The sequence below is a fragment of the Poecilia reticulata genome, chromosome 10 (assembly GCF_904066995.2).
Source record: "Poecilia reticulata chromosome 10, P_reticulata-male-v2, whole genome shotgun sequence".
Classification (NCBI taxonomy): domain Eukaryota; kingdom Metazoa; phylum Chordata; class Actinopteri; order Cyprinodontiformes; family Poeciliidae; genus Poecilia; species Poecilia reticulata.
The window spans coordinates 25,837,051-25,849,645 of NC_088839.1; the positions used below are offsets into that span (position 1 = coordinate 25,837,051).

At 39.8% G+C, this 12,595-nt stretch overlaps 1 long non-coding RNA gene across 1 annotated transcript in view; it reads left to right on the top strand.

The window, feature by feature from the left end:
* Nucleotides 1–12,595, top strand: part of LOC145553123 (uncharacterized) — a 124,141-nt gene that overhangs the window by 1,253 nt on the left and 110,293 nt on the right. The window lies entirely within an intron of this gene.

A 12,595-nucleotide genomic window follows, 5' to 3' on the forward strand; every position in this document is an offset into this window, starting at 1 on the left:
CCCATTTGTCTATTTTATATAAAACAAACAAAAAAGAAAAAATCCTTTATATGAAAACTTTTATTTTTACTCCATGTTGAGTTGAAGTCAGAAGTTAAAACAATCATTCAAAGGGGAAAAACTAAATTCCCCTGCAGTTGGAATTCAAAATGGGAAAGCCAGAGATTTCTCACCAACCACAACCTGAAAATCCAATATGGCTGCCGCTGCACATTTCAAACCCAGCAGTGGCTGCAGTAATATTTTTTAAAGCATTTCTACTGTTCTCTTGCTCTTTTTCTGAGTGAAAATGTCCAGTAAGTGTATAAATATAATGATGTTAGAGAAATACTCTGTTGTGGCTTTAATTGCTGGTAACAGCTGAGCACATCTTGTCCCTGTAGTTTTCCAAACTAAGTTGGGTTTGATGTCTTTCCCAGATTGAGGTACTAAATATTCTCCTTTGCATTCCTGTAGTTTCTGCTTGAAGCACATGTGCTTAATATCGCCACAACATTAATTAGCTTTGCATTTACCTTGTAAATGTCTGACACCAAGTTTCTTCTGAGAACCACCAAAGACAGGAGCTTTTGAAGACAGAAAAACAAAGACACAACTGCAAACTCAGTCTTGACAACTTCTCTGAATAATGCTCTCCGTGATTGGCTTGTCAGCTGAGGTGAAAGGTCATGTGCTCTGGAGGAGCAGCAGAAATCTGAATCAAACTATTTATTTAGACTTTTTATAAATATGGCAAGAAGACTTCCTTATTAAAAGAAAGTCATAAGCAGATTTTTGTATTGTTTTCCACAAGCCATGGCGTGAAAGTAGAAAATGAGATTATATTAGGCCTATTTAATTCATTTGTGTCTAACTTGTGTGACGAATGTTAATTTAGTTAACCAGATAAACTACAAACTTAACTGGAAAACAACATTTTTGTGGGTAAAGTAACATAATTTGTATATGTTGAGTGAAAAAATGCAAAATAAGTTGCATACTGCGTCAAACTAACACAAAGAAATATAACGAGTTCAGTTAGGTTCTCTGTTGTCAACCTGAAGTGATTTGACGTCGTTAGATTAATTCGTTATTTTAGAAGGTCATGGAGTTAAATTATTTTATCTTTTTTTTGCTTTCAACTAACAAAATATAATTTTGTGGAACCTGATGAAATGAAAAAAAAAAGATATATTAAGTCAGTGATTATTTTTTTTAGCATTCAAACCTGCAAAAGAAGGTGCTCTTGTCAAATAATAAACGTTTTGGACTTCATGAGCTGTGCGTCACCCTGTGATGTCACACTCACATCTCTCCGGTGAAGCATGGTGGTAGCATCATAATGCTGCGGGGCTGGTTTTCATCAGCGGGAGACAGAAGTTGGCCCATCTCGATAGAATATTTAAATATCACCATTTAGTATTTAGGCTGCAGAGCGCTGCAGTTTCATATTTGGCCACTAGATGTCAGGGCTCGACCAGTAACGGCGCTCCTCCGCCCACCTCCCCTCCACCGGCACCTGAGGGGCAAACTTGTGAGTGGCCTACACATGGTGTGACAGCTTCCCCAGGAAGCTCGGGTGACATTTGCCTCACTTAATGACACAAGCTAATTAATCATTAGCCGTCCCAGAGGTATTGCTGTTAGAGAGGCTTTGTCGTGCCTCGCCGCAGTAGGGGGTCCCAGCCTCAACACGTTATGTATGCATAACTGCCTCATCCCACGCTGCAACATCTTAATTCTCACCCGTTTAGCTAGTTTGACTGAGCTACTCGTTCTTTTCCAGCCACTCAAACCTGTGCGAAGTGTGTTCACCTGCATTCATCCCAGCCTGCCACACGACTCTCTGGACCTCTCTGTAAGTTGGGACTTGTGAGCTGCGATTGCCAAAAGTAGTGAGGAGGGCTGAGCTTATTGATGCTTGATTGAACAGACAAGAAGATTGGGGTTTAGATTTGCTGCATCGGCGGCTCTAACCACATCACTTTGTGAAGGCCCAGTGGACACTTTCAGATATCAGATACACTTTGGACTTCTGAAGGCTGTATTCTTTTTGTTTTAAACCACCAATCTTTACGCTCTCTGCTTGCTGAACAGTTTAAACTTTTTGAGAGTGTTACAATCTTTTTTTTTTTTTTGAGGTAATGTTCTTCTAAACTTGAGCTGGTGAAACATTTGAGTACGTGTGCTCCCACATAAATGTGTGATAAATCCTTAATGAATTCTGGAAAAAAATGAAGTCTGCCCTCGGTACACGTTTGTGCCCCTTTACCATCATTACCGCTCCCCCTGCTGCGTTTCAGGCTGGTTTTGGACACGCCAAGCCTACTTGGCAAGTAGCAGGGAGCTCCAGGTGATGCATGCTGGTTCCCTTCACCCACTGGAGAGGACTGTGGGTTAGTGCATATGTGTATGAGGCCATTGAGGCCACGTGCTGATGAGGGCCTGGACAACGGGAGGCCTTTGAAAAATGTTAAAGGTTTCAGGATGAGACTCCGAGAACCCTTGGGATATCATGATCCCTGACACCTGCTCACTGACCCCTGTGCTTTGTTGTATGACCTGAGAACGGTGCATACATGTGGAGAGGTAGGATGTCAGAACTAATCCAAAAGTTTCACACTTTCTTGGGCCAGCGCGCTAAATTATTTGCACAAACTTTGGTTCTTACGCTTACAGTTTGCTTTCATCTCCTAATCGCTTGAGATTTCATTTTTTTTAAATGTATAAATTAATTAATTTTGGAACAATCAACCAAATTGTGCTGTTTTGTGCAAAATGTCAGAAGCTCTGGTGCAGATGTGAAAAAAAAACAACAACCCTGAAATAAAGTCAGAAGTTGATTGACAAAATTTTAAAGTGAATGCAACATCTGTTTTCAATTTAAATAAATAAAAACATATTAAAATTGCTGTAACTCAAAACCTTTTTCCAGAATTTACTCTAGCCCTTCTTGAACTCAATAAATTTTGATTAGTAAACTGACGTTTTCTTTGACCTGGTATATTTATAATGTGACACAGAGGCCAAATTCATATTAAAGGGGGAAACAAGAAATCATGCCTTCCTAAAAGGTGTGTTGATCTTCCTAGATCCTAAGATAGCTACAAAAAAGTTTCTTGCCCAGAAATAAATATGTCTACAACCTAAGCACCGTGTCAACACTTCTCTATCAACAAAATATCTTCTGCTGCCAGTTTTAACCGGGAATCTCTTGAAAAAGAGATTTCTAATCTCAATGATATTTTCCTGGGGAAATCTAGGTTAATAATAGTGATAATAATAATAATAAAAATAATAAACAGCATGTATTCAATAGGCCTTCGCAGCGCTTAGCTGCTCGGGCCTAATTATGAGTATTATTTAAAGCCTTTAGTTTTTTTGTAAAATAAATTTAGCTGAAGCAAGTCTTAAGATTTATTTTACTGTCTTAAGTTGATCAATGTATCAAGTAACATTTAAATGATAACCCATGACTTCCTGTTTACTCAAAAAACAAATATCATGTGAGACAATCTGACTTAGGTTCTCTTCAAAATGGGAAAAACAAGCACACATGCTGTACCAACACAAGGCCAGCATGTGTTGGTAGTCACTTTCCTAAACTTGCTCATTTGTAGTCAGAACAATAATTAAGACATTTAAAATAAATGGAACCATCTTGAAATGGTCAGATAAAAACCTTCTCAACATGTTGCTGTGAGAGAGACGCAGAAAAGGAGAGGGATCTTGGGCTAACAAATCTCCATGGCAACCGCTTATTTTCAGATGTTCGTGCTCATCTTAACCAATGGTGGCAATATTTGGTGAGGCTCCATTTGGCTGGTTCCTTCTGGTGTTGCTTGTAGTTTGTTTCCAGTTGCTTTTGTGGATTTTCCTGATCAGAACTAAAATTCTCCTCCCTGCAGGTTCAATCTCCACGTTTAGTCTTTTGCCCACATCATAGTGAGAGTTTCTCATTCCCTCCTGTGAACATGCTTCATTTGGTACAAAACAACTCTCTGCTGTTTTATTAAATTTTCCCTTGCTTATGTCATAGATGTTCCCTATAAAACTAGTTGTTCTCGTTCCGTTGCTCATTACGTTTTTGTTTCATTACAAACAAAAAGATGCCATACTCTATCAACTTTATTTATTGTCCTGCTATTCTTTTTTGATTATGTGTTCCAATTTGCTCAATTTCTCTCCGGTGAACGTTAGCTTTCAGTTTATGCAGAGCTTTGCCCAAAAGGTGTTTTGTTATGTTTGTTACAAATAGATTTGTACTTTGCTTTTGTAGAAAGCTGTGAACAAATTAGAATTGCAAAAACTATGTGCAGTAAATATGCTAAGCATTTGTATTCAGTGCCTTGTGCTAATTTACCTCAGCAAATAAAGGGATGTAGATTTAAAGTGATCTTCAACAAAATTAGACATTTTTGCATCAGAAAACACTTCCAGAGTGAACATTTGCTCATAAACATGGTGACAGGACTTTTCATTTGAATGGCACTGACACTTTCATTTCTTTTGAGCAATTGACACACGTTTGTAGGTTATCGATTAGGTTTTGCAGCTTGCACCAGTTGCTTTGAGAGATAAAATAACCGTTGTGAAAATGTTAACAGTGACCTGAGAAAACTGTAAAATCACTGGAGCTTCCTCGAGATCTCTTTTGTGTCTGCTGTGATCAGCCATTGTAAGAGTGCTTCAGCGAGCTAATGTATGCCATCAGCTTTTGCTATGCGCATAAAGAAAGTTTAGTTCATATTTACACAGGGTGAAACTGAGGTTACACAAACAAGGGTCCCCAAGTGTAGCCATCCTCCAAACATAAGAGCCACTGGGCTGCATTTACATGCTGGTGTTGTCCCCACTCCATGTCACCTTGATGAGGCTCTCAGTGATTTTAACTTCCTTTGTCACTCTTAAAGTCTTTTTTTTTTTTGCAAGACATCTAAGCCTTGACCTTGCCAATACAGACACCATATTTTCCTGAATCTTAGCAGGAGGCCTTTGGTCATAAAACATGAAGAGAGAACAAGAAGTTACTGTTCTACGGCTACAGAAGCCTCTGCTGAACCTTTAAGATGCAAAGACGGATCTGTTGCCTCACTTGCCTTCGTCGTCTGTCTGGAAAAAAAAAAAAAAAAAGCCGGGGCGTGCCCCTCCTAAGGGAGTCCCATTGACAGGCTTAAAGTGATGGCGCCACCCTTTCCTCCTTACCTTTCACTGTTCGCTGTCAGCAGCACGCACACACCCATGCACGTACTCACCTGCTCGCAGACACGCAAACACACAACAAGGGGGAAAAAAAGCTTGTGCAAATGTACCTGACAGTGGCAGCATTTGTGCCTGAGAAGATACTTAACAATGCAAACTCGACAACCATCCAATCTCAGCAGGAGACCAAAGGAAACAGATGAGAACTAGTCAGGTTGATGAGGAAAACTACTGCCTGCCTACACGAACCATGTGCTGTGCAGAGTCTACCCACCTCTGGGCTTATTAAGAGTTAATCAACATTGTTTTTTTTTTGTTGTTCTTGTTGAAGGCAGAGACACAGACTTAAAAGAACCAATAGCAGAGTCTCTCAAACTTTTTAGAACAACTATCGCCCCAATAACTCCTAAAGTTTCGGAGTGCAACCATTTTTAAAAAACATCACATCGCTTAACACCAACCTCAAAATCCAATATGGCTGCTGTGCAATTTATGACGGCTTTCATGGACAATGGTGAACAACCTCTGCTGGTGAAAATGTTCAAGAACTTTGTTATTGTTTCTTCGTTGTCAGTTTCAGCTTAAACTTTGAGTTTCTGGAGTTGTTTCTGAGTAAATCAAAGATCTCATTTGTACTTTAGCAACATTTATTTTTGATTTTTTTGGCATATTAGGTCTGCATCATTGTTACAGTGGCTTTCAATTGAACTGAATTAAGTTCTGGAGTCTGACTGGGCCTCTGCAAAACTTTGGTTTTACTTTTATTAGGCAAAGCAAGGCAGCTTTATTTATATGGCATCGTTCAGCCAGAGACAATTCAAAGTGCTAATCTGCTTAGCACTTTGCTCTTCTTATACAAAAACAACATGCAACAAGAAAAAAAACTCATCAAACCGATTAAAATTAGACAAGTTAAATTTACAAAGTTTTTAAAAATAAGTAAATAAATAAAAAATACATATTCTAAGAATAGGCAACAGCAAATAAAAAGTTTTTCTTTTTTTTTTTTACCTTGTTTTATATAAACAAGCAGAAAGTTGCTTCATAAAAACTGAAAGCTGCTTCAGCGTGTTTAGTTCTATCTTTTGGAAGGATGAGCTCCTTTGTCACTTTATTTATATTAGTAGGTATTTCATCAAAAATACCACTAAATCCATTCCCACTGCCGTATAGTGGTACTTGTACCTCAGTTTCAGCAGAAAGCCTAAGTTTGTGCCTAAAATGGAGAGGGGTTGGCAGCCAAGCCTGCCTCATCATGCAGCATCAACCCTGGTTGGCATTTGTCCTTTCTTATTTATGGCACATAAAAGTGAAGCAAACCTTTCTGCTCTCACCGTTTAGCAGTTGCAGCTTCCTTGTGGCAGCCCTTTCATCGTTTCAGGGGTGGGACAGAGAATTTCATGTGATTCTCTATCTCCAGAAAACCCCACAATTACATCTGGCACAACTCTGCATGAAGTAACGCTTTATAAGCCTTTGTGCATCCCGGCTTTGAAGAGCCGCTGCCTTCTATAAGTTTGCGTTTTGTCCCCCTCCACCCCTCCGTTGTACAGCCTCTCCCCCCTTCAGTCTCCCCCATCCCCCCAGCTTGAGACAGAGGACAGAATGTGATGTGTTGTCTCCCCTCACCACACAAAGCCTCACTGCATTGGACACACCTTGGACGGCACAAAGGATGAAAAGCACGACGAGGCTTGGACACGCAAGACCACGCTGCCAAGCCCGATAAAGACGCTTCAAAAGTCGAGCAAACGCTGGCCTTCTTCCCCCGCTCCCCGTTTTCCTCCCCTCACCCAGGGCCTTGCATTAGGAGCGAAAAAATATGTAAAAAAATAAAAAATAGGCAGACTGAGTAAAAAGATATTTTTGTCTTTTCCGCTTTTACCCACAGGAGACCTATGAATGTAATTTTATATTTTTAAGCACTGTTGTGTCTACAGCTGAGTGAACAGAGTAAATGTGCATGTAAACACCTAGATTAACATTTTGTATGTCTGCTTGTTTGAGCCGAGGATTAACCAAAAAACATCTCAGCTTTGAAGCAGCCCATAAATAAAGTCTAGCAGCTGCTTATACTCACAGTCAGACATTTAGCTTGGGAGATGCCACTCAGATTAGTTCACAGTGAGAAATGAACATAGTTTCGCAACAAGATTTAAAAAAAAAAAAAAAAAAAGTTTGTGAATTCACAACAATGCGATCGTAAATGACATTTTCTTCCTCATCATTTTACTTCGTCGGTGAACAAAAAGTGTCCACGTATCATAACACGCGACTTTTCACCAGTAGCACCCTCCTCCTTCCTCCTGCTTCGCTCTCTCCCCTGCGCTGCCACATCGAAACAGATGGCGTTTTATGCCGGGCACAATCAGGACTATTCAGCGTCAGGCTGGGCAGGCCCTCCCCACCTGTGTTCAGCCCAATCATAACCTAATGAACACATTGGGAGCAGTCTGTTCCAAATTACTCCCAGTTGGAGACAGGGCTGCAGGTAACCCCACCCCACCCCCATCACACTTTGCCCCTTTCTCCACACCTTCGCTTCTTTGCAACAGTTGCCTGGCCCACCCGCCTGAACCGGTATTGGCTCTGGCGCTCAGAGCCCAGCTCTGACTCCTAATCAAATCAAGATTCATATCTGTGTGCTGTCAGCATACCGACACGCGGCTCGCTGAGGTAATATATGCAGTGCAGGCGTATAAGTTACACGTGGGGAGATGTAGATTGACAGCTAAAGTGTTCATATGTTTGACTGGGATTGGTTTTATTTGATATATCTATAGGAGTTGTTTTTTCAAGGTAATATGTATAACTGAGCTTTCACTATTAATTGTCTTCCCACCTGTGCAAGAACACACTTTACACAGTAATAAAGAAGCATTCTGCGCCACTAAAAATGACTTAACAACATCAGGGTTGGTAAAAGGTTTGCCGAGTCTCATGAATGTAACATGTTGATTTTTGCACTTTAACTGAGCTGTTTGTTTCTCAGGCTGCATTTATTATATAACCAACAGATCCAACAGCAAAAATTTACAAAGGGTGAAAACTCTACACACATTTTTACAATTCTATGATTTTATGGCTCCCGAACCACAAAATCTTTGTGACAAACTTTGGTTTTACTTTGCCAACACATTTAGTATTGGACTAAGATCAGGCTTTGAGATGGCCACTCCAAAACTTCAACTTTTGGTGAGAGTAATTTGGCATTTAGGTTTCCGCTTATGTCATTAGATTTTTGCTTTAATGTTTCCACACTATATTATTTCATCTTGATGGCATCTATTTTATGAAGTGCACCACTCCATGCTGCAGCAGCACTCACAGGGTGGGATGACTTACAATTTTAGAGTCATCAGTTTACCTAACATGTAAGTTTTTAGATTGTAGAGAGAAGAACCTGGAGAGACTCCACACTAAACCCACAGGAAACATTTCCCCCCAAAAACTGAAGACTTTGTAGGACTTCAATTCTTCAAAGTCCTACAAAAAAATTGTTCCAAAGTTTGAGAAATATATTATGTTTCTCATTAGATAGTGTATGTACATATCTGATTTAAACTATATTTGAGTCTGCAAGTATGTGTTGGTTCTAAGTGTAACAATGCTTTCAAATGCGAGAATCTAATCCCTAATATAAAAAAGTCATCTAGGTTTGTATCAAATTAACATGGTGCACTGTAAAAAACACTAAAATAAAAAAAAAAGTTTCTAATTTACAGTAAGGCAGCTGTGGCAAAATATGGAAAACTTTTGGCAACCACAGCTACTGGTATTTTACAGTAAATTGTAAGATTTTTTTTACAGTGTGTGTAGAGACATCTGACCGCAGCTGCACTCGTCACTACAAAAGAGTATTAAGGACACTGAAAAAAAATAATATTTCTGACTTCTTTTCCCTCAGAATTCTGACTTTTGATCTCAGACGATTAAAGTCAGAATTTTGAGATTTAAATCAGAAAAGTTTTTTTTTTAGTGGCTCTAATCCTCTTCTGCACAACTACACAACTGCATTTTAATTGCATTGCTGTAATTGTTATTCAGAAAATTCCAAAAAAAAGGAAATTATAATTTTTCACCCTGAAAACCAGCGTATGCTTATAAATTTGTGAAAGGCTAAAAAGCTTCCTGTTGATGTATGTCAGAACAAGCAAAAGGGCAGTTGTGGGTAGGAGCCATTTGACACCAGAAGTGTGCTGTAGTCAAGAGTCGCTGACATTCTGATACACCCGGCAACATCCCTGGGGACCAAGGAATGAAACCAGGGCGCCTGGCTCGTCATGTCCCATCAATCGCCATCGGATCCCAGGAACCGCGGGCCAACCAGCAGCTGCTGCTTGGGTGTCCATCACTTGGTTTCGACAGGAGTTCTGCCCCACTGGCTGCCCTTCTTCACTGTCCCTCTGGCCAATCTGCACCTCAATTGGCCCTGCGCTGGTGGGTGATGCCTGCTCCTTCTGTTGCATGTCAAAGAGAGCCAGGAGCCACAGAGGAAGTGCAAATATCCTCTAATGGCCTTGATCCAGATGGATGCGCTGATGACAATAGGCCCCGTGCCTGAGGTTTGGGTTTTTTTTTTTGTCAGGGAGAAACACACAGGGGCCACCACAATAACACAGCAAAATTATGCATGCGGGACAAGCACTATTGACATGTTAAAGAGCACAGCCAGTTGCTATGATAATTGAGTTAGTCCATTCCAAGGCAGAGAGCTCTTAAACATGTCTTTAAAGGAATTTTGGGCACATAAGGAAGGCTTCGAGACAATCGATATATAAGATGCAGGGTCACCATCTCTCCACCCATTTGAATAACATAGGGATGAATTTTGGCTGATTGATGGAAGTGCCTGTGGAGGCATGCTTTGTGATTTTACTGACGTTTTAAGGATTTGACAGATTCAAAGTTTGCTTCATTTTGAACATTTTCTAATTTCTTGACCATGTCAAACAGGAATGCAGGCTTGGAGCCATACGCTCAGGTATGAAATTACATTCTGTAACATCACACGTGCCATGAGGGAAGATTGACCTGCTTTAAGCAAACAAAAACACCAATGGCATCCCGTCTGTTTAAATTGCTTTTAACTGGGATGTTTGGTTACGTCAAGGGGTGTCTGATCTCCCCTCCACCTTCATCGGGTCACACTGAGAGTGGCCACTTTGTGTACAGCTGGGGCATGTTTGGCCAGTAAAGTAAAACCAGGAAGCCTTTGAAATTTAACCAAAGCCTCTTTAAGCAAAAGGTTCGGAGTTCATTCCTATTTGGGAGTCTCCGAAGCTTTCTTTTCGGACACACTGAGCTGGGTCAGAGACATCAGAAGGCAGTTTCTTCCTGCATCTATGGAGCTGCAAGATGAACTCAGAGTCAGTCAAAGTGTCTGAAGTGCAGGATTTTCTTCCTGGCAGAAGTAGCCGTACCCTTTGAACTTCTTGTCGATTTGCAACCACACACTTCAATGTATTTAATGGGATAGAGACAAACACAGAGTAGCAAACAACTGTGAGGTAGAAGTTAACATGATCCTCTGATTTTTATCTCCCTCTATTCTGATTTTCTTAGATAAAATCCCCATCTTCGGAAGTCACGTAAGTAGTAAATTTACCTCAGTGTAAATAGTGACAGAACATCACGCAACTGTCACCATCGTAAAGTCCAAGAAGGTTGTGAAGTCCAATGCAGGGTTCGCTTCTAAAACATTATTCCCAGGTTTAAACATTTCATGTGTTGTTTGTTCATTTGAGAATAAAAAAATAACTGGTACAATTACAAAACCTGACAGCCAACCTTAACTGTAAGGGAGGATAAGGAGAGTACGAATTAGCGAAGCGGTCAAGAGGCCGATGTGAACTCTGAGGGAGCTGCAGAGACTCTCTGCTTAGGTTTTACAATCTGTCAACTACAACTCATGCAGTCCACATCCGCTGGAATAAAGTTCTTACTGGAAACCATAAGATCTTTGCCACATGTCATGGAGGCAAGCAGTTGTCCTGGTGGTAGTTAGTACAATCACAGCTCAAACAACGACATGCGAGGCAATATATTAATGCTACTATCTAACATAAACAGCATAAGTAGGCTTTACCATTTCCAATTTTGTCTTTAATTACATTTTTTAGTTTGAAGGAGGGCTGTCAATTTTAATATGTTAGCGCTTGAGATTTTCTTATAAATTTAAACCATTAATGTTACATATTCTAGATTAATTTCATTACCTAGTCCACAGCAGCGCATTGCGAGGCCTTGTGCTGCGACAATGTGGAGATGCAAAATCCAGCAAGGAGAGTCAAAATGGTGTTTATTAATAAACATGATTATTAATAAACACCCTGATGTAAGTTAGATAAAACCTAGGTAGTTTTTAGTTATTATTTCTAAATTTGAAACAAAATTACTTCTTTCAAGTCTTCCTGAATATGGAAACCTGGTAAACTAAGAGCCTTCACACGTTTGGTTTGAGACAATAAAACATTTTCTTAACATTTTCACATTTCAAGCTTACAAAGTGATTAATTGTGATTAATCTGAATGAATTTTTTAATCGATTGACAGCATTAGTTTGAAGATGGTCTCATCCCGTTGACTGGGAATGCCAACTCAAGAAGCTACTAGTGTAGGAGGCATGGGGAAAAGGTGGTCAGATGAGGCTGAGGTGGTGGTTTACATTCAGTCCCTGCTATATGAACTAAAAGCAGTTCTTAAAAACATATATTTACAGAAACTATTTCTTCTGGCTGAGTCTGAGCTATTTTGAGGGACACATCAATTTCTGGCTTTGGAGAGCTTTTCAGTGAAAGATGGTTCCATAAAGTACTGAGTCAACCCAGAAAAGGTTTTATTTATGCAAAAAAAGAATTTAAACCCATTTGATACCTTCCACTTGATAGTCGTGTAGTACTTTGTATGATCTACCACAGAAAATATACTGACGTTTGTGATCCAAAGGATGTAAATACTTCAAGATAATAGCAAACATGCTTTAAAGAAGGAGCTCGAACATGAAAAATGAGTCTTTATTGGTCATTAGTTGGTTTATTTAAAGCAGGCTTCAACGCTTGAGCCATGTGTGTGTGCTGCCACATTAATTTCTGCATGTTTTAACTAATTGGTGACAAGCTGCTGTGACAGGCAGGCACTGAGTGAAAAGATTTCAAAATGCGACTCTTGCACTTTCAAGGCAGGTCCTCTGTTTTAACAAGATGCTAGTTAATGGTTGTGCTTTTATGGTGGTGGCTGCATGTATAATTAAACTGCTGTAGTATTTGTTATAAAAAATCCCCAGGGGTGCAGGAAATGTTGCAGGAGCCAATTTTACTTTGAGCTGTGGAAAATTAAAACCGTCAAACCTCATACTGTTGTTTTGACATCATTCCAATGTTTATGGATTTTCCTGCGTGTGTGGTTGAGGTTT